Raw genomic sequence first — 26,096 nt, 5'->3', positions numbered from 1 at the left:
CTGTCTGTGACTTGCGTGTGTCTGAGATTTCCCCCTGTGACTCTGTGTGTGTCTCAGAGACTCTCTCTGTTTCTGTATCTCTGTCTCAACTTCTCGCTTTCTCTCTGTAAACTCTGACTCCCTCTGACTATGTCTGTGTACACATCAATTTTTCTGAACTATTTGAGATTAAATCGGAGACATTTTCCCCCCTTACCTCTAATAATCAAATATATTCTCTTTCATAACAAAAGCATTATCCACATAAGATGTGAATGCTGATTTAATACCCTGTGTGCTTCACAGCTCATAATAGTTTTCACCTCCGTTCTAATATACTTTGTACAGAAACAGCCTCGTGGCTCAGAGTTTGTCTAGAATTACACACTGACTTTTCTCCGACCTCTTTTCATGCTATACATGTTTGAAGAGCACAGCCTGGTGCTTTGCAAGATGTTCCTCCATTTGGGTTTGTCTGGTGTTTTATGATTAGATTTGGCTTCTGTTTTTGGCAGAAGCACTGGGGTGGTGGTAGGTCTTCACATCAGGAAACAGTTGGTGCTGAGTGATCCCCAATACAATGACACCGACTGTGATGACTTGGTGGAGTAGTTGTCCCCCAGGTGTGTCCACTATGAACTTAACTCTCTTCTATCTTGAAACTAGTACCTTGTTCATGGGGGATACTTTGAGGCTGTGAGGAAATGGGAGCCTTCTGTATGCTGGCGTCCCTTGTGCCAACCAATGTCCCCCAGGTGCTTCTGTATGTGTCTTGTGTTCATGTAAAAAGTTGTGTTGAGCCATGGCTAGGTGGCTCAGTTGGCTGGAGTGTTGTTCCACACACCCAAATTTGGGTTTGATTCCCAGTCAGGGAACATATGTAGGTTGCAAGTTTGGTCCCCAATCTGGGCAGGTATGGAGGGCAATGAATTGATATTTCTCTCTCATATAGATGTTTCTCTGTCCCTCTCTCTCTCTCCTCCCCCCTTCCCCTGTCTCTAAAATCTATAAATACATCCTTGGGTGAGGATTAGAAAGAAAAAATAAAATAAAAAGCTGTGTTTAATACAGATAATTTGTCTCAGAGCAAAACTTACAGCTGGGTCAAGCGACTGAGATAGTTTTATTTGGAAATTAATTAATGTACAAATTAGATCATTGCAGTTAACTTCTTAGTGTCTTTTTTTTTTTACTGTCAAAGAATTGCTGGGCAATAACTTACACTATCAGTTTGAAAATAAAATGAATCCTGTCCAGAAACAGTGGCCAAGAAAATACTCTGAATGTGCTGCTACTGCAAATCACCTACAAATGTCAGATAAAATATAAGTTTTTCATACAAAGCTAAACTTGAAATGAAAAGGGAAATCCCTAAGGGCAAAAATTCAAGAGGGAGCAAAACATAGAATGTGATTTTTTTCCCTGAAACTTCAGGTAAATCATGGGATTTTGATGTTATCTGTGGCTCTGAGATTTGGCTTTCAATGGCCCAAAAGAGCAGGTGTGAACAAACACTGAGATGCTGTTGGGGGGCGAAGCTGAGGTCTGTTGCTGTGGCTGGGGTCAGGGAAAGGTGAGATGTTCTAACCAAGCAGAAAACACGTGTCTCTGGGTTCTGCATGACAACGATGTTTTCTCAATGATTTACAAATCAAAACTGTCTCATGTGAGGATTGAATTCAAATTCTTACTGATGTTTTTTGGTTCAGAAAACCTCACACGGAGACATATAAGTTGAATCTGGGTTCATGGTGCCCTGAGGCACACATCACAGAAGTCAATTTCCATCCCTCTAGTGGGAGAGGTCTTATTGTAGGCCACTCAGGCTTTAACTCTGGGGGTGGGGAGGAGGAAATAAAAACAAAACCATCAAAATAATTACACAAGTCCATAGAAACAAAATTCTCCAGGACAATTCAGATAACTGAATGGTCAGAATGTATTTTAAAAGACTTGAAGTAGAAAACTCAAGGTAAATTAAAATTTTAGTGAAAAAAAACAAGATATTAAAAGATTAGGATGATGGAAACAGCCAAGTATTACTGCTAGGTATAAAAATATGTCTTTGACAGGAAATACAGATGGACTTCAGTTTCTGAAAATGTCTATATGGCGGACTAGAAATCCCAAATGATTCTATGGGATACTCAATTGAAACAAAGAATGAAAAAGTAACTATTTTAGATAATCAGGCATCTGACAACCTAGGTGGCATTTTCCTTTGTGATGCCTTAAAAACACGCTAACACCAGACACTATCTGAGAAATGCCAGAGAGTCTCTTTACAGCAAACTAGGTGCTGGGTGTTCGAGTTCCTGGCAGAAGAAAACACAGTCCCCATGGATGCACTCACCTCACAGAAATCTCAGGATAAACACATGTAACGATGTTCACAACAACACAGCACAACACAGGAGGCACATCTCCCCACCGAGCCAGGCTCCCAGTGCTGCCTATGCCCACTCATGGAGCAAAGTGAAATGAGTCAGACAGATAATCCTGCACCAGCTCCCTTGCACGAGGCTCTAAAAGAGGTGAGCTCACAGAGGCAGGGAGTATAGCATGGTGGGAGCCAGGGTCTGGGGGACATGGGGACCTGGTGGTCGAGCTTTCAGTTAAAAGATGACTACGTTCTAGGGACCTGATGCACAGCGTGGTGACTGAAGTTACAGTGTTGTGTACTCGGAAGTTGCTGAAAGAGCAGATCTTTAACGTTCTCACCAGAACAAAATGGCCATCGTGTGAGGTGAAGGATGTGTACTTAATCTTATCGTGGTAAACAGTTTGCAATATGTACATGCATCACGTGATCACGTTGGACACTATACACTCACAGGGGTACATATCAATCATATCTCAAATCTGGGGTTGGGGGAAAAGCAAATTCCAAAAGTAGATTCTCGCCACAATATTGGGACTGCTCTGGGGAGTTGTCTCAGAGGTAGGTGGCCTGCCCTGGCCTGTGCCTGGGAATCTGTTCCAGAGGGAGACTTAAGGGTAGGGTCCCACCTGCACGGATGTTCAGAGAAGCCAGTGCCCTACCCTCTCCTCTTCACTCAGAACTGGCCTCAGTAACAAGCTCTGGGGGCCTCCAGTCTCCAGCAGAGTCTAGAGGATGCTTTGCCTTTAAATGTTCCTACATGAGTTACTCCTCGTTGGCCTGATCCTGTGACCTGGGTTCCACATCCTGTAATATAGTTTACTTTTAAGTATTCCACAGTTAGATACATAGAGGGGTGTGTTTACTTGCTGTAAAGGAGAACTTTAGTAAAAAAATATACTCTGTGGTGGCCAGTACTTTCAATATTATGTTGAATAAGAGTGGTGAAAGTGGACATCCCTGTCTTGTTCCCAATCTTAAGGGAAATGCTTTTAGTTGTTGTCCTTGAGTGTGATGTTGGCTGTGGGATTGTCATACATGGCCTTTATTACATTGATGTATAATCCATCTATTCCCACTTTCCTGAGTTATTTCATAAAAACTGGATTTTATCAAATGTCTTTTCTGCATCTATTGATATGATCATATGATTTATTTTCACTTACATTAAATTTATTGGGGTGACTGGTTAACAAAATTATACATGTTTCAGGTCACAATTCCACAATACATCATCTGTACACTGTATTGTGTGTTCACCAGCCCAAATCAATTCTCCTTCCATCACAAATTATCCCCCCTATAACCTCCCCCACCCACCTCCCACCGCCCTGGCAATACTATACTGTTGATCATGTCCGTGAGGTTTCTTCTTTTTCTTTCAGTTCCCTCAGCTACAAACCTCCCTGCTGACAGCTGTTGGTCTAATCTATACCTATGAGTCTGCCTCTATTTTGCTTGTTCATTTTATTTGTTAGATACCACACATCAGTGAAATCATGTGGTACTTGTCTTTTTCTGACTGGCTTATTTCATGTAGCAAAATGCTTTCCAGGTCCACTCATGCTCTAGCTAATAGTAAGATTTCCTTCTTTCTTACAGCTGAGTAGTATTTCATTGTGTAAATGTACCTCGGCATTTTTATCCACTCCTCTGCTGCTGGGTACTTGAACTGCTTCCAAATCTTGGCTATTGTAAGTACACTGAAATGAACATAGGGATGCATCTATTTTTTTGAATTGGTATTTTGGATTTCTTTAGATACAGTGCCAGAAGTGGAATCTCTGGGTCATGAGCAGTTCCATTTTTATTTTTTTGAAGTAAATCCATACCATTTTCTAATGGCTGCAGCAATCTGCATTTCCACCAATAGTGCCTGAGTGTTCCCTTTCATTTCCATCCTCACCAACACTTGTCTGTTAATTTACTGATAATAGCCATTGTGACAAGTGTGAGGTGATATCTCATAGTGGCTTTAATTTGCATTTCTCTGATGATCAGTAACATTGGACATCTTTTCACATGTACATTGGCCATTCGTATGTCCTTTTTGGAGAAGTGTCTATTCAGGTCCTTTTCTCATTTATTAATTGGATTGTTTGCTTTTTTGGTGTTGAGTTTTACATGTCCTTTATATATTTTGGATGTTAACCCCTTAGCAGATGTATCATTGATAAATATGTTCTCTCATTCAGTGGGTTGTTTGTTTTGTTGATTGTTTCCTTTGCTGTGCAAAAAATTTTGTCAGACGTAATCCAATTTGTATATCTTTTCTTCTGTTTCCTTTGAGGAGACATATCAGAAAAAATATCACTACAAGAAATATCTGAGATTTTACTGTCCATTTTTTTTCTTCTAGGATTTTTATGGTTTTGAGCCTAACTAACATTTAAGTCTTTAAATATTTTGGGTTTATTCTTGTATATGGTGTAAGAAAGTGGTCTAGTTTCACTTTTTTGGCACGTATCTTCATTATTCCCAACACTATTTTTTGAATAAAGTATCTTTACCACAGTGTATGTTTTGCCCTCCTCTGTCAAATATTGACTATAAAGCCATGAGTTTATTTCTGAGCTCTCTATTCTGTTCCATTTATCTATATGTATGTTCTCTTTCTGGTACCATGTTGTTTTGATTACTATGGCCTTGTAGTATAGTTTGGTGTCAGGTAGCATGATTCCTTAAACTTTGTTCTTCTTTCTCACTATTTCTGAGGCTATTCCAAAACATATATGGGTCCTTTGTGGTTTCATTTATATTTTTGGAATATCTGTTCTAATTCTGTAAAATATGCCATTGGTATCTTGCTGGTAATTGCATTGAATCTATAGATTGCTTTGGATAGTACTGACATTTTAATGATGTTAATTCTTCCTATCTATTCACAGGGTATATATTCCACTTATTTGTATCTTCTTCAATTTCTTTCTTCAGTGTCTTATAATTTCTTGAGTGCAGATCTTTTACATCTTTGGTTAAATTTATTCCTAAGTATTTTATTCTTTCTGAAGCTATTGCAAATGATGTTTTCTTAGTTTCCCTTTCTGATGTTCATTATTGGTGTTAAAAATGCATCTGATTTCTGAATATTTATTTTGTATCTTGCTACATTACTGAATTCACTTATCAGTTCTAGTAGGATTTTTTGGTGGAATCTCTAGGGTTCTTTATATAAAGTATCATGTCATCTGCAAATAATGACAGGTTTACTTTTTCCTTTCCAATTAGAATAACTTTTTTAAAGATTTTATTTATTTATTTTTAGAGAGAGGGAAGGGAGGGAGAAAGAGAGGGAGTGAAACATCAATGTGTGGTTGCCCCTAGCATATCCCTGACTGGGGACATGGCCTGCAACCCAGGCATGTGCCCTGACTGGGAATTGAACCTGTGATGCTTTGGTTCACAGAACTGTGCTCAATCCACTGAACTACACCAGCCAGGAGCAATTAGAATAACTTTTATTTCTTCTTCTTGTCTAAGCTGTGGCTAGGACTGTCAGTAATATGTTGAATAATAGTGGTGAAAATAGATATCCCCATCTTGTTTCTGATTTAAAGGGAAACACTTCTAGTTTTTGCCCTTTGAGTATGTTGTTGGCTGTTTGTTTGTCCTATATGGCCTTTATTACATTGAGGTATGTTCTATTTCCATTTTTCTGAGAGTTTTTATCATAAATGGGTGCTGGATTTATCATATGCTCTTTCCGCATCTATAGATATGATCATGTGGTTTTATATCCTTCATTTTGTTAATGTTATATATCACATTTAATGATTTTTAAATATTGTACCAACTTTGCATCTCTGGAATAAATCCCACTTGATCATGTTGTATGATCTTTTTAATGTATTGCTGGATCTTGTCTGCTCATATTTTGTTGAAGATTTTAGCATCGGTATTCATCAAGGATATTGTGCTATAGTTTTCTTTCTTTGTAGTGTCTTTATCTGGTTTTGGAATTAGGATAACACTGGCCTCATAAAATGAGCTTGGATGTTTTCCCTCCTAATAGCAATCAGACAACAAGAAGGATTAAAAGGCATCCAAATTTGAAAGGAAGAATTAAAACTGTCATTATTTGCAGATGGCATGCCATTGCATACAGAAATCCCTAAAGAATCCACCAAACAACTACTAGACTAATAAAAAAAAAATCAGCACTGTAGCAGTATACAAAATTAATATTCATAAGTTGTGGAATTTGAGAGAAAATTTAAGAAAACAATTATATTTACTATTGCAATAACAACAAAAATTACCTAGTAATAAATTTAACCAAGGAGGTAAAAGACTTATACTCTAAAAATTCTATGATACTAAAGAAAGAAATTGAGGAAGATACAAATAAGTGGAAGCATATAGTGTGTTCATGCATAGGAAGAATTAAGATCATTAAAATGTCAATATTACCCAAAGCAATCTTGAGATTCAATGCATATACCAGTGGCATATCTCACAGACATAGAACAAATATTCCAAAAATATATATGGAACCACAAAATGAGCCTAAATAGCCACAGGACTCTTGAGAAAAAAAGAATAAAGTTGGATGTATCATGCTACCTGATATCAAACTATACTACAAGGCCATAGTAATCAAAGTATCATGGTATTGGCACAAGAACAGGTATATAGATCAATGGAACAGAATATAGAAAAATAAACCCATGCCTTTATGGTCAATTAATATTTGACAAAGGAGGCAAGAACATACAATGGGTAAAGACATTCTATTCAATAAATAGTGTTGGGAAAATTGAACAGATACAGGCACAAAGTTAAAACTGGACCACCGACTTACACCATACACAAGAATAAACTCGAAATGGATTAAAGACTTAAGTGTAAGTCATGAAACCACAAAAACCCTAGAAGAAAACATTGGCAATTAAATCTCACACAATTCTCATAGCAATATTTTTGCCAATATATCTCCTCAGGCAAGGAAAACAAAAGAAAAAATAAACGGGACTACATCTAACAAAAAAGTTTTTGCACACCAAAGGAAATCACCAACCAAAGTGAAAGACAACCCACTGAATGGGAGAGCGTATTTGCCAGTGATACTTATTTTAAGGGGTTAATTACCAAAATATATGAAGAACATATATAAATCAACAGCATGAAGACAAAGAACCCAATCAAAAAATGGGAAAAGCATCTGCATGGATACCTCTCTAAAGAAGACATACATATGCCCAATAGATATATTTAAAAAATGCTCTTCACCAATCATCAGAGCAACCCAAATTAAAACCACAGTGAAATATCACCTCACACCTGCCAGAATGGCTATTAATAAATCAACAAATAACAAGTGTTGGTGAGTATGAGGAGAAAAGGGTACCTTCATGCACTGTTGGTCGAAAAGCAGACTCATGTGGAAAACAGCATAAAAATACCTCAAAAACTTATAAATTGAACTGCCTTTTGGCCCAGCAATCCTACTTCTGGGAATATATCCAAAGAAACCTGAAACTTGAATTCAAAGAATATATGCATACTTATTTTCATTACCGTATTATTTGTAATAGCCAAGATCTGGAAACAGCCCAAGTGCTCATCAGCAGATAAGTGAATAAAAAAATCTGTGGTACATTTACATGGTAGAATACTACTTGGCTATAAAAAAGAATAAAATCTTATCTTTTGTGACAGCATAATAAACTTGGAGAGCATTATGATAAATGAAATAAACTAGTCAGAGAAAGACAAATACCATATGATCTTACTTATATGTGGAATCTAATAAACAAAATAGTTTAACAAACAAAAGGGAAATAGAAGCATTTGATACATGGAAGAGACTGACAGTTGTCAGAGGGGGGAGGGTCGGGGAACTGGATGAAAAATGGTAAAGGGATTAAGAAAAAAAATGTATATAACATATAGACACAGAGAACAGTATAGTGATAGCCAGAGGGAAAGGGGGTAGAAGTAGGTGGAAGTGGAAAGAGGGAGGACAAATGGGGACAAAAGAAACTTTACTTGTGGAGATGAGCACATGATGTAGTATGCAGACGATGTTTCATTGAGTTGTACACTTGAAATCTGTATAGTTTTATGAACCAATGTCACCCCAATAAATTCATTTAAAGAATATATACTTCAAAGTCCCAGTAACTACGCTCTTTTTTGAGTAATGTTAAAAATAACTTTTCTGATATTGATTAGTTACATATTAATACCATTCCAAAGTATATTGTTAACAATTGTGAGTCACCATAGTAGACTCTTTATAATGGCTCTCTCTTTTGTTCTTATCTTACTCATGATACCTTGAAATGCTCTTTGCTTTGGTCATTGAAGAGTGGTGCTGAAGTCTCCAGCTGTAACAGCAAGTATGTCAGCTCTTCCTTCCGATTCTCACAGTGTTTGCCTGGAGTGTGTCAGTGCGCTGTGGCTGGCTGCATGCCTGCTTGGGAATGCTGTGTCTTCTGGAAGAGTTTACTCCTTTATTATGCTGTGAAGTCCAATTTGTCCCTGATAATCTTTGTTGTTCTAGAGTCTATTTTTTTGAAGTTGGTATGGATGATTCCACTTTTTTACTAGTTTTAGCATTAATATCTCTCCCCATTCCTTTAAACTGCCAAGTCTTTATATTTGGTTTCTTTTTTAACCATTATAAAAGGATATTTTAAAATAGGTTTTTGCTGATTTACATGTAGCAAATTCGTACCCTAAAATTATTTTGTAAAACTCAGAAGTATAAAGAATAAAATGAAAATTTCCAGCAATCCCCACTGAGATAACTAGTGTGTATATTTTGTTATTTTTTTATTTGAAAAGGTTTTTATTAAAAATTTTAAGCATTTTATTAAAGTACAACTTACATAACATTAGTTTCATGTGTGCAATGTAATGATTTGATATTTGTACATTGTAAAATGATTACCACAGTTACACTAGTAATCTGTCACCTTACATAGTTATATTTGTTCTTATTGTAAGAACTCTTAAGATCCCTCTTAGTAAATATCATATATACAATACAGTATTATTAACTCTTGCAGTATTATTAATCTCATATAAAAATGTATATAAATATCATATATACAATACAGTATTATTAACTCTTACAGTATTATTAAGTACAATATTGTACAGAATGTATAATAGTCACCATATTGTACAGTCAAGAATTATTTATTGTGTAACTGGAAGTTTGTACTTTTTGATCCCCTTCATGCATCCCTACCTCTACTAATGACCAATCTATTCTAAGTATATATTTGCTTGTTTTTATTTTTAATTCCATCGATAAGTAAGATCATGCAGTAACTGCCTTTTAGTTTGACCTATTTCACATAACATAACACCATGAAGATCCACCCATTGTGGCAAATGGTAAATTTTTATTTATTTATTTATTTATTTATTTATTTTAAAATTATTTTATTTATTTATTTTTTAGAGAGAGGGGAAGGGAGGGAGAAAGAGAGGGAGAGAAACATCAATGTGTGGTTGCCTCTCACATGCCCTGTACTGGGGACCTGGCCCACAACCCAGGCATGTGTCCTGACTGGGAATCAAACCTGCGACCCTTTGGTTTGCAGGCCGGCACTCAATCCACTGAGCCACACCAGCCAGGGCAAATTTTATTTATTTATGGCTAAATAATAGCCAAATTTTCATCATCCATTCATCCATTGATGGACACTGAGGTTACATATTTCTATATCTTGGCTACTGGACATAGTTCTGTAATAAACATGGGAAGCATTTATCTCTTTGAGTTTATGGTTTTCGCTTTCTTGAGGTGAACACTGAGAAGTGAAATTGCTGTATTATAGAGTAGTTCTACTTAAAGATTTTTAAAAAACCCTCCATACTCTTTTTCCTAGTTGCTTTATCAATGGACATTCCCACCAACAGAGAAACAAGGATTCCATTTTCCCCACATCCTCACCAACACTTGTTATTTCTTGTCTTTTGGGTAATAGCCATTCTAACAACTTTGAACTTATAACTCATTGTGGTGTGGATTTGCTTTTCCCTGATGGTCAGTGATGTTGTACATCTTTTCATGACTTTTGGCCATTTGTATATTGTATTTGAAAATACATCTTCTTAGTCTCTCTGTCCATTTTTAACCAGATTGTTTTTTTCTACTGAGTTGTATAAGTTCTTTATGTATTTTGGATACTAACCACTTATCAGATATGATTTGTAAATATTAATACTTTCTCCCATTCAGTAGGTTGCCTTTCATTTTCTTGATGATTTCCTTTGCTGTGCAAAAAGTTTTAAATTCAATGTTGTTCCAGGTGTTGATTTTTGCTTTGTTGCTTTCAGTGTCATTTAAAAAAAATCAAGACCTGTGTCAACCAGCTTACCAGTTACATGTTTTTCTATAAATTTTATGGTTTCAGGTCTTACATTTATGTTTTTAAACCATTTTGATTTAAATTTTGTACATGCTATAAGATAGTGGTCTAGTTTCATTCTCTTGCATTTGGCTGTCCACTTTTCTAAACACCATTTATTGAAAGGACTGTCCTTTTCTCCATTGTATAGTCTTTAATTCTTTGTTATAATTAATTGGCCATATATATGTGCATTTATTTCTGGTCTCTCAAATCTGTTCCATTGATTTATATGTTTGTTTTTATGCCAGCACCATACTGTCTTAATTGTTAAAATCTTGAAGTATAGTTTGAAATCAGAGAGAGTGATTCCTCCAGCTTTCTTCTTCTTCCTCAAAATTGCTTTGGTTATTTCGGGTCTTCTGTGGTTCCATGTACATTTTAGGAATTTGCCCTATTTCTGTGAAAAAATGCCTCTAGAATTTTGACAGTAATTGCATTGAATCTGTAAATGGCTTTGGATAGTATGGACATGTCCATAATATTAATTATTTAATCCATTAGCACAGAATATATTTCCATTTTTTGTGTTTCCTTCAATTTAAAATCTTGTAGTTTTCAGTGTGTAGGTCTTTTACATCCTTGGTTAAATTCTTCAGTGTTTTAACCTTATTGGTACATATATTTGGTTTCTCGTTAAAGAAATATAGTTGAGCCTTGTCTTGTTGTCCACTTCAACAATCTATCTTTCAATAGGTATGATTAGATCATATTGGGAAAAAGAAAGCAAGCAAAGGTAGGTGTCATAGCTTCTTATGTATTTGCCTCATGTAGCTTCCCACTCCTCTACCACTCTATGACAAAATCTCTCCCTAATGTTCCATAGTGATCACTAATGTACATCACTAATGGAGCCACTTCGAGTCTGTAAAAGTTAACAGTGGAGAAAACCAAAGAATTGCTGTATGACCATTCTGAGGCTTTTCTAGGTCTAATGAGAGTCAACTTAAAGATTTAAAGAAAGCATTTTGTCACATTGAATTTTCTGGACCACATTGAATTTCAGAATTATTGGTGATTTCTTTCTTTATGCCAAACGGTGCACTCCAAGCAAGTTTGATTTCTAACAACACATGGAAAATAGATTTTTTTTAAATTATGGGCTGTGAAACTATTTTATATGTTACTGTCATAGTGGTTGCATGACATGTGCATTTGCCAAAGCCTGTAGAAACTTGAGCACAAAGAGCCCTTCAGTTGTGAAATTAAAAACAAGTACTTCAGGAGGTTGGGATCCCAGGACAGCATGCGGACTAAGACAGATGCACCTGTAAATGTGTTTCAGTGTTATGAAACAACTTCCCTGAAAGGGGTGGGGAAAGGTGGCAACTTAAGTAACTTTGGAAATCGGTGGAGTCTACAAGATGAAAGGCAAGGGGACTATACATAAGCTCTGTGCTCTAGTTGATAAAGTTCTACAGTGTGTGGGTTAACTCTGACACACTGTTCAGATATACTGTAAATGAGCAATTAAGTGGATGGTAGATGGTGAGGATGAAGTTTCTGCTGTTAGTGGGAGGTTACACATAAAAAAAGGGAAAACACCTGAAAGATCCATGTGACACTGATTAGAGTTGGGGACATCAGTAGGAACGTCTAATTTACTTCATGTAGACACATATAAAATACTTACAGATATTTGTGTACAAATAGGTTAGAATACACACACAGATCTCCTTGCTTTTAGCTGACAAGAACTGGGAGAAACAAGGCCCTGGTAGCAATGAGCACACCCAGTGCCCAGATCTTGATTTCTAATACCACTCTCTGATGAAAGGATCCAGGTGTCCTTAGAGAAATGGCTGACCCTAGGACTGGGAAGGGGGTGCACAGGATGAGCATGGAGTATCTTGTAATACCAGAAAGAAAGTGCCCAAAATAAAGAGCAACTAGAGTATGCCAAAGGGACAGAGACACCAACTGAGAAATCTCTCATTGCTCAATAATGAAATAATTTGAGAAAAAAAATAGACTAGCACTATATTATAACACAAAGATCAACATAAATGTCCATGAGCCCATCTGACATAAATTAGTGAATATATAAATGGTGGAAATAGACAAGTCTGTGCAAAATTCTAAATAAGTCATCAGCTGTTCCACCTTGAAGGAGGTGAAATATAATACTTTATTTCTGAAGTGTGGGCTTCTTTTATTGACTTTCTTTTAAAAAATAAAGTAGTGAAAGGTAGAAAAAGGAAAAAAATATTAAAGTGCAGAACTCTAACAAACACTACCCCAGCCAGGAGGTCAAGGTCAACACCAAGAATGATATGTCTGCTGACAGTGCATACATTGATACATTGTGATAAAAATGGCACTTCATCTCTGTGGTCTTCCTCCCAAAAGTCTTTAGCTCTGTCTAATCATGAGAAAGACATCAGAAAACTCCATGTGAGTGACAGTGTATAAAGTACCTGACCAGACCACTTCAAAACTGTCAGAGTCACCAAAAACAGGAAAGTGAGGAACTGTCACACCCAAGAGCATCCTAAAAAGACATGACAATTACATAAATGCGATGTGGTGTCCTAGGGGTCCTGGATCAAAAAAAAAAAAAAGGAAATTAAGTAAACACTTAGTAAATAAAAATAAATGACATATTAGGAAGAATAATAATGTGTCAACATTCATACCCTATTCTCATATTATTATGGTACATAGCTCACATTTTCAATAACAGAAACTGGATTTGTGGAATACATGGGAACTTTCTGTAGTATCTTCAAGTTTTTCTGTAAAGCTCAATTTATTTTCATATAAAATTTAAGTAAAAACATTGGTCATAGCCCTGGCCAGATGTTTAAGTTGGTAAGAAGGTTGTTGCATATACCAAAAGGTTGTGGGTTCAATTCCTGGTCAGGGCACATACCTAGGTTGTGGGTTCAGTCTCTGGTCAGGGTGCATAAAGTAGGCAACTGATCAATGTTTTTGTTTCACATCCATGTTTCTCTCTCCCTCCCTCTCTCTCTCTCTTCCATTCTTCTCTGTCAATCAATAACCACATCCTTGTGTGATAATTAAATTCATTCATTCATTCATTTAAAATAAAATATGGGCCACAGATATTCATGATAGACAAGTGCACACTTCTGTATGAATAAACTGAGGCCACGTCCATGGGTGAATCTGTCCCACACTAAAACTCTACTAGACACTCAGATCATTCATCACACATCGCCAGACAAAACAGGCCTTTGTCTTATACTGATCCTCAGAGAAAAACATAAAAATGTCAAGGTGGAAGGTTTCCCTGTCAGAGTACAGGCCTAAACAGTAAACTGTAGGCAGCAGCAATCACCTCCTCAAGATATTTATGTTGTGCTTTGAATCTCAGAGAAATGCTAAATGCCTTCAAGGGATGCAAAGCTAACACATGGGAACACAGCAGAAGATGAATATTAACACAAACCCAGAGCAGGAGGGGTCTGCAGAATGACCCCCTCCTGATGCCAGTAAAGTCTAGTCAATTTCCTTTATAATTGCTCCCCCAGTAATGTCGACATCCTAATGGGATCACTACCATTACCCTTCTCTTTCATCTGTTCTCACATCCTATGAAGTGTGGGGTAGGAGGTGTTTGTTTGCTATAAGAAACTCTCTGCAAATTAAAAGGATTCTGACTACGAGACAACATTACCCAGAACGTAGGCTGCTGTGGTTTTCGTTTGTCAACTTACAGTCCATTGGAAGAGAGGAAATCTTGTCACCAGAGCACTGAGAAACCTGCCATTTCAGATCGCTGCTTTTGTGGCAGAATGATGAAAATAAAGGGTCAAGCTTTCCAAAGCCAAAGCCATTTGACATTCTCTTCTATCAAAGTGCAGGAGAGCATGCTGTGTGCCACCCTTTATAGACACGAGACTCCAATCCAATGACAAATATGTGAACTTAGTGGCCTCTGCGTCTTGTCTTTGCTGACGCCACGCACAGTGGAGGCCATGAGGTGAAGTGATGGACCGTTGTAGGTGGTGTTTAAACTTGGGAGATTATGAACATATCTAGTTTCTAGATTATCTTTTTAAGGTGAGAAAATATTTGTTTGAACTCATATTCAAAAAAGTTGATTTTATGCTTTAAGTGAGAATCTCACTTAAAATGAATTATTTCCATTTACACATATCTTCAAAATCATACAAGAGCATTTAAGGTCATAGTTCAGAATTAGTATTGACTGGTTTGCAGCATGATCCTTGCAAACTGCAACACAGGAGCAGGGAGGATTGGCTGTCATTTCAGATTCCTTTCTGCATGAAAATGCTAATTAAAGCAATGGGTCAGATCTTGCAAAGTCAGAGATGTGCCGTTCCTTTGCTTGGGAAAAATAATGTGCTGCTGCTACAGAAGTACAAATCTGACAGCTGCCAGGAAAGGGCAGAAAAGCCACATGCTGACAAGATTTTCACTCGCTGAGTATTAAGAGCAGAGGAGAGTGAACATGTTACCAGAGTTGATCAGCAGAAGAATCAAATGCTATTCAGATAACATGATGTAGCTCAGTGCAAAAATGACATTTCAAATACCCATGAATATTATGTACTAATTAGGGATTAAGGGGGGGGGTGAATGTGCATTCTTAAAAAATGAACATATTTCTTTCACTTTTTGGATATCTTCACTTTGGATATAAGATCCCACCATTCTTATATTTGAATTCTTGTTTCATCATCCATCTTGTCTTCCTACAATGTGAAGATCTTAATAGTATTCTGATTATATATTAATGATACTGTTTTTTAAACATTGATTGTTTACAGAACACTTTTCCCTTTGAATTTTTGTCTATTATATCTCAAAGAAGGGGATTTTCAATGATTTTAAGGAAACTACTTCCATATTTATAGAACCATTACATAAACTTATACATATGAGCATTGTCTTATACTTTTTCTCCCATCCCTATTAATCATTCTGGTATGATATTCTAGTTGTTCAAACTAAATTTATTAAGAAAATTATAAATTACTGAAAGTTTATTTTAGTAACTATTTTGCAAATATTAATTTATTACACATTAGCTGTAATTTTACACTTTTTAAAATTCCCATTAACTACCCATTGCCCTCTGGCAACCATAAGCTTGTTCTCTATATCTATGTATCTGTCCCTATTTTGTTTTGTTTTTATAGATTCCACATATAGGACAAATCATACTGTATCTGTCTTTCTGTGTCTGACTAATTTCACTTAGCATAATATACTCTGGTCCATCCATGTTGTCACAAATGGGTAGATTTTATTCATTTCTACTACTGAGTAATATTCTATTGTATATGTGTACCACATCTTCTTTGCCCTTCATCTGTTCATGACACCTAGGTTGTTTCTATATCTTGACTACTACTAGTAATGATGCAATGAACATAGGGGTGCACATATCTTTTTGAATTAGTGTTTTTGTTTGAACTGCATAAATACCCAGAAGCAGTACTGCTGAGTCACACAAGTGGAATCACTATTTTTAACTTTATGAGGAATATCCATATATTTTTCTCATAGTGACTGCACTAATTTATAATCCCTCCTCAGTGTTTGAAGTTCCCTCTCTAACATCCTCAGCATTTATTTGCTAATTTATTGATGATTGACATTCTGACAAGTATAGTGTGATACCTCCTTGTGGTTTAGGATTTGCATTTCCGTGATGATAAGTGATGTTGAGTGTCTTTTCATATGTCTGTGGGTAATGTGCACCTCCTTTATGAAGAAATGACTCTTCAGGTTCTCTGACCATTATTCAATTGGATTGTTTTTTTTTTTTTTGGTATTAAGTTACATGAATTTCTTGTATATTTTGCATATTAACCCCTTAGAGATGGTATCATTAGCAAATATCTTCTCTAGAGAATTTAGTAGGTTGTCTTTTTGTTTTGTTGCTGGGTTTTTTTCTGTGCAAACACTTCTTAGTTCGATATAATGCCTTTTTATTTTTTCTATGATTTCCCTTGCCCTAGGAGACACATCCAAAAGTTATTGCAAAAAGCAGTGTCAAAGAATTAAATGCCAATGTTATTTCTAGGAGTTTTATGAAGTCAGGCCTTACATTTAAAGTCTTTAATCCATTTCAAGTTGTATAATGTTTTAAAAAGTTGTCCAGTTTCATTTTTGCACATATCTGTGCAGATATCTCAACACCACTTATTGAAGAGATTATCTTAACCTCATTGTATATTCTGGCCTTTTTTTTGTCATAAATTACTTGACCATATATGTGAGGACTTATTTCTGGGCTCTCTTATTCTATTCCATTCATCTATATATCTATTTTTATGTTACTATCATACTGTTTTGATTACTTTAGCTTTGTAATATACCTTGACATCAGGGAATGTGACACCTCCCACTTAGTTCTTTCTCAAGATTTATTTGGCTATTTTGGATCTTTAGTAGTCATATAAATTTTTGGATTAGTTGTAATTCTGAGAAGAATGTCCTCGGTATTTTAATGGGGATTGCATTGAATCTGTATATTGCTTTAGGTAGTAAAGAACATTTCTCAATATTAATCCTTTGAATTCATGAGCAAGGTATATCCTCCATGTGTATCTTTTCAATTTCTTTCTTTAAAGTCTTATTGTTTTCAGAGTACGGGTCTTTACCCTCTTTGGTTAAGTTCATTTCTAGGTATGTTATGCTTTTTGATGAAATTGCAAACATGATTATTTTGTTAATTTGCCCTTCTGATCATGTTATTAGTTTATAGAAATGAAATGGATTTCTGTATACTGATTCTGTATCCTGAAACTTTACTGAATTCCTTTACTAGTTCTAATAGTGTTTTTGGGGGGAGTCTTAGGGTTTTCTTTCTATAGTACCCTATAATCTGCAAATAATAAGAGTATTAGTTCTTTATGATTTGGATGCCTTTTATTTCTTTTTCTTGTCTGAATGCTGTGGCTAGGAATTCCAATACTATGTTGAATAGAAGTGGTAGTGCATCCTTGTATTTTTCCTGATTTTAGAGGAAAATCTTTTAGCTTTTCACCATTGAGTAAGATATTAGATGTTGATTTGTTATAGACAGCCTTTATTGTATTGAGATGCATTCCTCCTATGCCCACTTTGGTGAAAGTTTCTAAAATAAAAGGATGTTGTATTTTTTTAAATGTATTTCTAAATCTGCTCAGATGATCATTTGGCTTTTATCTTTCATTGTGTTAATATGATGTATCACAGTAATAGATTTACAGATATTGACCCATCCTTGTTTCCCTGATTTGAATTCCACTTGTTCATGGTAATCCTTTTAAGGAATTGTTGAATTCAGTTTGAAAAAATTGTGTTGATAATTTTTCCATCTATGTTCATTAAAGATATTGAATATATATAAAAATGATATTGACTATGTATGTATATATACATATTGTATATGTACACATTTCATATATATATACAGATAAAATGTCTTTTATTTGGGTATCAATGTAATGCTGGTTTCATAAAGTAAATTTGTAAGTATCCCTTCCTCTTTGATTTTTTTGAAATAGTTTACAAAGAATAGATATTCTTGGAATATTTTGTAAAGTTCACCTGTGAGCTATCTGGTCCAGAATTTTTTGTTGTTGTTGAAAGTTTTGTGATTATTGCTCCAACTTTATTACTAGTATCTGGTCAGTTTAGACTTTGTACTTCTTCCTGGATCAGTCTTGGAAGATTATATACTTGTAAAAATCCATCCATTTCTTCTGGATTGTCGCATTTGTTGGCATATAATTGTTCTTAGTATTCTTTTTGATTCTTTGTATTTCTTTGGTGTCATTTGTAACTATTCTTTATTGTTTTATTTTGGGGGCCTCTTTTTATTTTGATGAGTGGCCAAATTTGGTCAATTTAATTTATCTTTTCAAATAACCAGCACTTAGTTTTCTTGAACTTTTTACTTTTTAAAGTTTTTATTTTATATTTGCACTGAAATTTTAACTGTTTCCTTCCATTTACTTTTGGTTTTAATTGCTCTTATGCATAGATATTTTTTAATTCCTTTAGGTGTAGAATTAGATTGTTTGTTTCAGATGATTCTTGTTTACTTATTGTAAATTGGCCTGCACAGGTATGAACATACTCTTAGAACTACTTCTGCTGCATCCCATAAATATTTAAATTTGTGTTTTTATTTGCATTTCTTTCAAGATAGTTTTAGATCTCCTGTTTTATTTCCTATTTGAAACATTGTCCATTTAGTAGCATGATATTTAGTCTTCACATATTTGCGAGGGTATTTTCCCAGCATTCTTTCTGCAGCTGATGTTTAGTTTCACACCAATTTGATTCGATGATTGATATGATTTCAATCTTCTTAAACTTAAGGACACTTCTTTTGTGGCTTAATATGTGATCTATCTTGGAGAATGTTCCATGTGCTCTTCAAAAAATTGTGTACTCTTAAGTTTTGGGATGAAATTTTCTTAAGATGTTTATTAAGTTGTTCTGGTCAAATATGATATTTGAGGCCATTATTTCCCTATTAATTTTCAGTCTGGATGATCTATCCATTGATGTAAGTAGGATATTAAAATCTCCTACTATTACTGCATTACTGCATATTTTTCCTTTTATGCCTGTGAATAATTGCTTTATATATTTAGGTGTTCCTATGTTGGGTGTGTAGATATTTGCAGTTGTTGTATCCTCTTTGTGGATTGACCCCTTTTTAATTAAGTAATGTCTTTCTTCATTTTATTTTACAATTTTTAAAAGCTATTTTGTCTGATATGAGTATTGCTACCCCATCTTTATTTTAATTTGCATAGAATATCTTTTTCCATCACTTCACTTTCAGTCTGTATGTATCTTTCCATTTGAAATAGGCTTCTTATGAGTAGCATATAGATCAGTCATTTTTTAATCCATTCAGCCATCCAATGTCTATTTCTTGGAGCATTTAAACCATTCACATTTAAAGTAATTATTGATAAATAGGCACTTATTGCCATTTGTTAATTTTTAATTGTTTTTATAGGTCTCCTCTGGTTCTTTTCTCTTCTTTTGATTCTTTATGGTTTGCTGTTTTACTTTAGTGTTTTGTGTGGGTTTCTTTTTATTTATCCTCTGTATATCTTTTATAGTTTTTTGGTTTGTGGTTTAGTATGAGGTTTATATATATTATTCTATATTTATAGCAGTCTATTTTAAGCTGATAGGAATTTAAGTTTGAATACACTCTCTAAGGACTATAAATTTATTGCCCCTGAATCATTTGTTATCCATGATCTGTTTTAGAACTTCTCCTGTTGTGTATCTCCAAACTAACTAATGTAGTTTGAATTGAGTTTTTTTTTTCTTTTGACCTTTGTAATAATTTTCAGTGTTTGATTTGGTACTTTTTTCTTCGGATCTTTGTAATAGTTTTCAATGTTTGATTTGCCATATTTCTTAAATATTTGTCCCTACCTGTGAGATTTTTCTTATATTTTAATATTTCTAAATATAGGCTTTCCTTTTCTGCCTAAAGACTAGCCTTTAACATTTCTTGTGAAACTGATTTAATGGTGATGAATTCCTCTAGTTCTCTGTTGTCCAGGAAATTTTTTATCTCTCCTTTATTTCTGAATGCTAAACATTGTGTATAAATTATTCTAGGTTGTATGATCCTTTCATTTTTTTTTCCCCCAGCAATTTAAAGATGTACTACCATACCCTTCTTGCCTGTCAAAGTTGCTACTGAGAAATCAGCTGATAGCTTTATGGGGTTTCCTTAGTATGTAACTCACTATGTTCCGCTTGTTTCCTTCAGTTGTCTTTTTAACTTTTGCCTTTTTAATTACAATATGTCTTGATGTGGGTCTCTTTGGGTTCACTCTGTTTGAAACTCCATGTGCTTTCTGGTTCTGCATGTGTGATTCTTTTCCCGTATTATGAATGTTTTCAGCCATTATTTCTTTTTTTAGAGAGATTATATATTCTTATTTCTTTCCTCTATTTTGTTGTTGTTGAAGTACAGTTGTGTCCATTTTCCCACCACCACTCCCTCCCAACTAAGACATCCCCACCTCCCACCCTCGATCCGACCCCTCTTTGATTTTGTCCTTGCGTCCTTTATACATGTTCCTTGATAACCCTTCCCCTTTCCCACTCTTCTCCCCTCTCCCCTCCTCTCTAATTACTGTCAGTTTGTTCTTAATTTCAATGTCTCTGGTTATATTTTATTTGCTTGTTTGTTTTATTGATTAGGTTCCACTTATAGGTGAGATCATATGGTATTTGGCTTTCACTGCCTGGCTTTTTTCATTTAGCATAATGTCTCCAGATCCATCCATGCTGTCATGTATGGGGTAGGAGCTCCTTCTTTCTTTCTGCTGCATAGAATTCCATTCTGTAAATGTATGATAGTTTTTTGACCCACTCATTTACTGATGGGCACTTAGGTTGCTTCCAGTACTTAGCTATTGTAAATTGTACTGCTATGAACATTGGGGTGCATAGGTTCTTTTGGATTGGTGTTTCAGGATTCTTAGGGTATAATCCCAGCAGTGGATTTGCTGGATCAAAAGGCAGTTCCATTTTTTGTTTTCTGAGGAAATTCCATACTGTTTTCCACAGTGGCTGCACCAGCCTGCATACCCACCAACAGTGTACTAGGGTTCTCTTTTCTATACAACCTTGCCAGCCCTTGTTTGTTTGTTTGTTTATGAAGGCCATTCTGACCAGTGTGAAGTGGTATCTCATTGTGGTTTTAATTTGCATCTCTCTGATTTTAGCCATTATTTCTTAAATAAGGTATGCCTTCCTTTCTCTTCTCCTTCTGAAATTCCTATAGTGTGAATATTTGAGTGCTTATTTTGTATCAAAGATCTCTTAAACTCTCCGAATTTTCTTTATTATTTTCTTTTTTTTTCTTTTTGCTGTTTTAATTGATTTCCTCTAGACTGCCTTCTAAGTCATTGGTCTATTCTTCTCTGTGAGCTAATCTGTTAATATCCTCTAGTGTATTTTTTAATTTCTGTTATTATAGTGATCATTTCTGATTGGTTCTTTATTATGCTTTAACTCTTGTTGAAGTTCTTCCTAAATCTCTTTTCTACTCTCAAGTTTGGTGAACATTCTTATGACTATTTAAATTCTTTATTAGGCAAGTTGTTTGTCTCCATTTCCTTAAGGCATTTTCCCCCTCTGGGGGTTTTTCTTTTTCTTTTTAAATTGTTGTTCAAGTACAGTTGTGTCCTTTTCTCCCCCCATCTGCCACCCCACCCCAGCCATACTCACCTCCCACCTTCAATCCTATCCCTCTTTGGCTTTGTCCATGTGTCCTTTATACATGTTCCTTAATGACCCTTCCTCCTTTTCCCCTGTTATCCCTCTCCCCGCTCCCCTCTGGTAACTGTCAATTTGTTCTTTATTTTAGTGTCTCTTATTATATTTTATTTGCTTGTTTGTTTTGTTGATTAAGTTCCATTTATAGGTGAGATCATATGGTATTTGTCTTTCACTGCTTGGCTTATTTCACTTTGTATAATGCTCTCCAGATCCATCCATGCTGTCACAAAGGATAGAGTCATGTGAGTTCTTTATATAGTTTGGAGATCAAACCCTTGTCCAAGGTATCATTTGCAAATATATTTTCCCATGTGGTTTGTTCCCTTTTCATTTTTCTGATGTTTTCTTTAGCCTTGTAGAACCTCTGGGGAATTTTATTTCTTTATTTGAGAGATATTCTTTTTTGTTTTCATTTCCTTTAACTTCCCATGTTTGTTTATATGAATTAAACAAAGTAGCTATTTCTCCAAGTTTTTAAAAAGTGGCCTCATGTGGAAGCAGTCACTTGGTAGACTGTGTGTACCAGGTGGTTTGGGCAGGGTGGTAAGGTAAGAGCTGAGCTGATGCCTAAGGGATACCCATCAGCTCCAGGTGGGTAGTCCTGGTGCATGTATTGTACGCTGCCCTGCTGATCCTGCTTACTCCCATTGTTTGATGGCTAAATGGCCTGGAAACCATGTCTGAGAATACACTGCAGTGACTTTGCAGGCAAGCCAGAACATCCTGAGAGAGTCCCTTCCCACCCTAGGGAAGTGAAAAAGACATAAACAATGTCATTCACCAGCACCTTTGACCCCAGAGAATTCCTGCTGTCCCAGAAAACTCCCATGACTCTCCAGTCTTCTCAATACAATCTCTTTTATTGATTGTACAAAAGTGGTCCTGTAAAGAAGTGACCTTTGTGTAGGCTTTATGCTTTGGGCAGTTTGGGGATGCCACTGACCTAACAGATACATGAGGTACTGGCTGGCCAAGCTAAAGAGGCACTGGCAGGGAGGGAAAGGGGAAGTGGTAATGCCCTGTCATTCCTGCTTGGGCAATGCTTTATTAAAAGGCACAAGGCTTTGTACAATGCAGTTGGAAGCATGCAGGCAGTGATTTGCAGGTAGGCCAAAGCATCTGAATAGAGCTACCACCCACCCTAATGGATTGGAGGGGAAAATAAACAATGGAATTCACCAACTCTTCTGGCTCAAGCAGCTTCTGCAGCTCCTGGAGGGCTCCTGTGCCTTCCCAGCCTTCTCTATTCAGTCCCTTCTTTTGCTTCATGTTCAGAAGCTGTTCATTCAGCCTTCAGTTATGTGGTAGGAATAATTGCTGTCTATACATGTATATATTTGAGTTTGTTCCTGGGAAGGGGTGAGTTCCACATTCTCATACACCACCAGCATCTTGGACCTCCTCAAGATCTCTTTTAAAAACACCTTCTATTTTGCCTGATAAAAAAATATGGTTACCTCAAATTTCTTTTGGTTTCTCTTTGCATGGAACATATTTTTCTATCCCTTCACTTTCAGTCCATGTATGCCCTTCTTAAACATAGAAGCCACTTCTATTTTTCTTATGCACAGAATTTGGAAAATAGCTCCTAATCAATGCATTAAATTGTAGTCAATTAAAAATTATCTTAGAAGTCAATCTGGAAGGGACTGCATACCTTGCTTATTTTATATCATAAATAAATATATTTATACTACTTAATGCAGAGGTGCTTTTTGTTTGGCTCTTTTTGCAGATATGACCTTTTTAAAAATGGAGTTAGCATTATGCAACACTAGAGGTATAAACTCAATACTTAACTTTTTCAAAAGATTTTTCATAAATAAAAATATTTATGTATTTAAATTAACTTTGTTCACAGTCCAGGGGCCAGGTCTTGTCATGTGCTTTAAAGGACTGTGAAGGGGAGTGGAAAATGTGCAAGGACACAGGGATGTGTTTGGTGCACACTGTCACTGCCACACTCTTTTTCAAAGCTTTGACAAATTTAATGTATCATAACATTTATGGCATGCACGCACGTGTGACAATCCATGCTGCTAGTCAACCAACTTTAAGAAAAATACTATGATGAAGAAACAGATAAAATAGGAGTAAGTTAATCAATAAATAAGACACATTAATAGTCCTATAAAATCATATGTAAATTAAACAGCATTTGAAAACCGCCAAAACAAAATGTTGAATAACTGTAAACAATACAATTTCTGAAATTATCATTAAGGGTCACTTTCAGTTTCAGAAACTTTCATTTATGTTCCGTCCATTCTCATGGCCATCCCAAGAACTTGACACCACTTTTGTGACATTTATGTTTAGCTTTATGCTGGGTATTTCCTTACATGTTTCCTATCTTCAATCATCCTGAAATACCCACCGTTAATATGGATCATGGTTCTCCATGTCCATGCATTCACTTAAGTTTTTCTCTCTGCCTGAAAGTATTAATTCTGACCTGTTTCTCCATTTTATTCAGATAGATATTCTTTCAGAAAAACATGACTCTTTCAAGATCATCTTAAAAACCACATTTCCGTTAGCCCTGGCCAGGTGGTTCAGTTGGGTAGAGCATTATCCCGATAACAAGGTTGTTGGTTCGATCTTCAGTCAAGGTACACACAGGAAGCAACCAGTGAATGCATACATAAGTGGAACAACAAATCAATGTCTGTGGGTGTGTGTGTCTGTCTGTCTCTGTCTCTCTCTCCACCTACCTCCCATAAAATCAATACATTTAAAGAACACATCCCCTGTAAACATTTATCTTGAAAATTCTGTATACAATCTATTCTTCTTAGATCTTCATTTGATTTCCTAATTATCCCTCACTTATTCTACTTGACCTCTTAAAGAAGGCATTTTTCAATGCATGAAAAACTCACATGTTGAAAACATAAAAGGCGTAAGAGATACAGTGAAAATCATTACTGTTCATGTCTCCTTACCAACATTTCTCTTCTTCAGATGAAACCGAAGTCTGCAGTTATCTCCTTTTCTTTCTGCACGCTTTTCATGCATATCTAAGCAAAACAACTTTTTTCTCTTTAAACAAATGGTAACACATACATTCTTAAACATTGTGGTTTTCACTTAAAACTGAACTTGGGAAATGTTTTATGTCACTACTTGGTTTCTTCACACTTTGTGTGGCTTCAGGGTCTTTGCTGTATTCAATATTATCTATCATTTCTTTACTAGTTTCCTGCTGACCATTTTTAAAGTATAATTACTGGCTCACATTGTATTTGCATTTGCTTGTTATGTCTTTAGATAATTTATTTTATTTTATTCCATTTGAATAAAGAATGTTTATGATAAATGAAAATAAGCATGGTAACATATCTACTTCATAATCTATTCCTACAGCCACTCTATCTCCCTTTCTAGAGGCAACCAATGATATCAGGTTTTTATACACTTTTACAGGTAGTTTGCATGTGTGTGTATGTATGGGAGCTTATCTTATTTGGACATATTTGAGATTTCTTATGTATTTCATGGAGATCAGAATGCTCTTGCCAAGAAGTTGATTAACAAAATAACATTAAGTTTTAAAGAAACCAATGGAATTCAGTGTGTCAGGCACAGTCCAATAAAGAACTCTGTGATTAAAGTAATGGTACTTTTATTTGTACTTTTATAATTTCATTATAAAATGAAATTTTATAAATTTCATTCTGATTCAAAGGAAACACAATGGCATGTAGAAGTCATTGCAGTGGTTTTGGCCAAAGATTTTAAATTTTATTTCAATATGGAATAGTTGTTGTTTATATTTTGTCCATGGTAGTCATCATCAGAATTTGCTGCAACATCATCTTGGGATTTTCTTTGTAAGAGTTTTCTGTGAACATTGTATACTTATTTTTTATTTATGCCCTTGTTTTGTTGAAGCACATCATCAGATATTTTTTGGCAAAAGATGTGTGGGAAATAACATTTGTTTTTAAATTCATGAATAGTAGTAGTGACTTTAATCTGTCTCATTTGGCCAATAGTTTGGCAATAGAATTTTTCTTCAGTGTTATGAAACCATTTATTGAATGTTTTCTAACTTCTAGTGTGGCTATTGAGAAATCTAAAGATATTCTAGTTTTATTCCTTAAAATAAGACTAGA

This window comes from Desmodus rotundus, chromosome 4, assembly GCF_022682495.2.
Source record: "Desmodus rotundus isolate HL8 chromosome 4, HLdesRot8A.1, whole genome shotgun sequence".
Taxonomy (NCBI): domain Eukaryota; kingdom Metazoa; phylum Chordata; class Mammalia; order Chiroptera; family Phyllostomidae; genus Desmodus; species Desmodus rotundus.
This window is presented reverse-complemented; position numbering follows the sequence as displayed.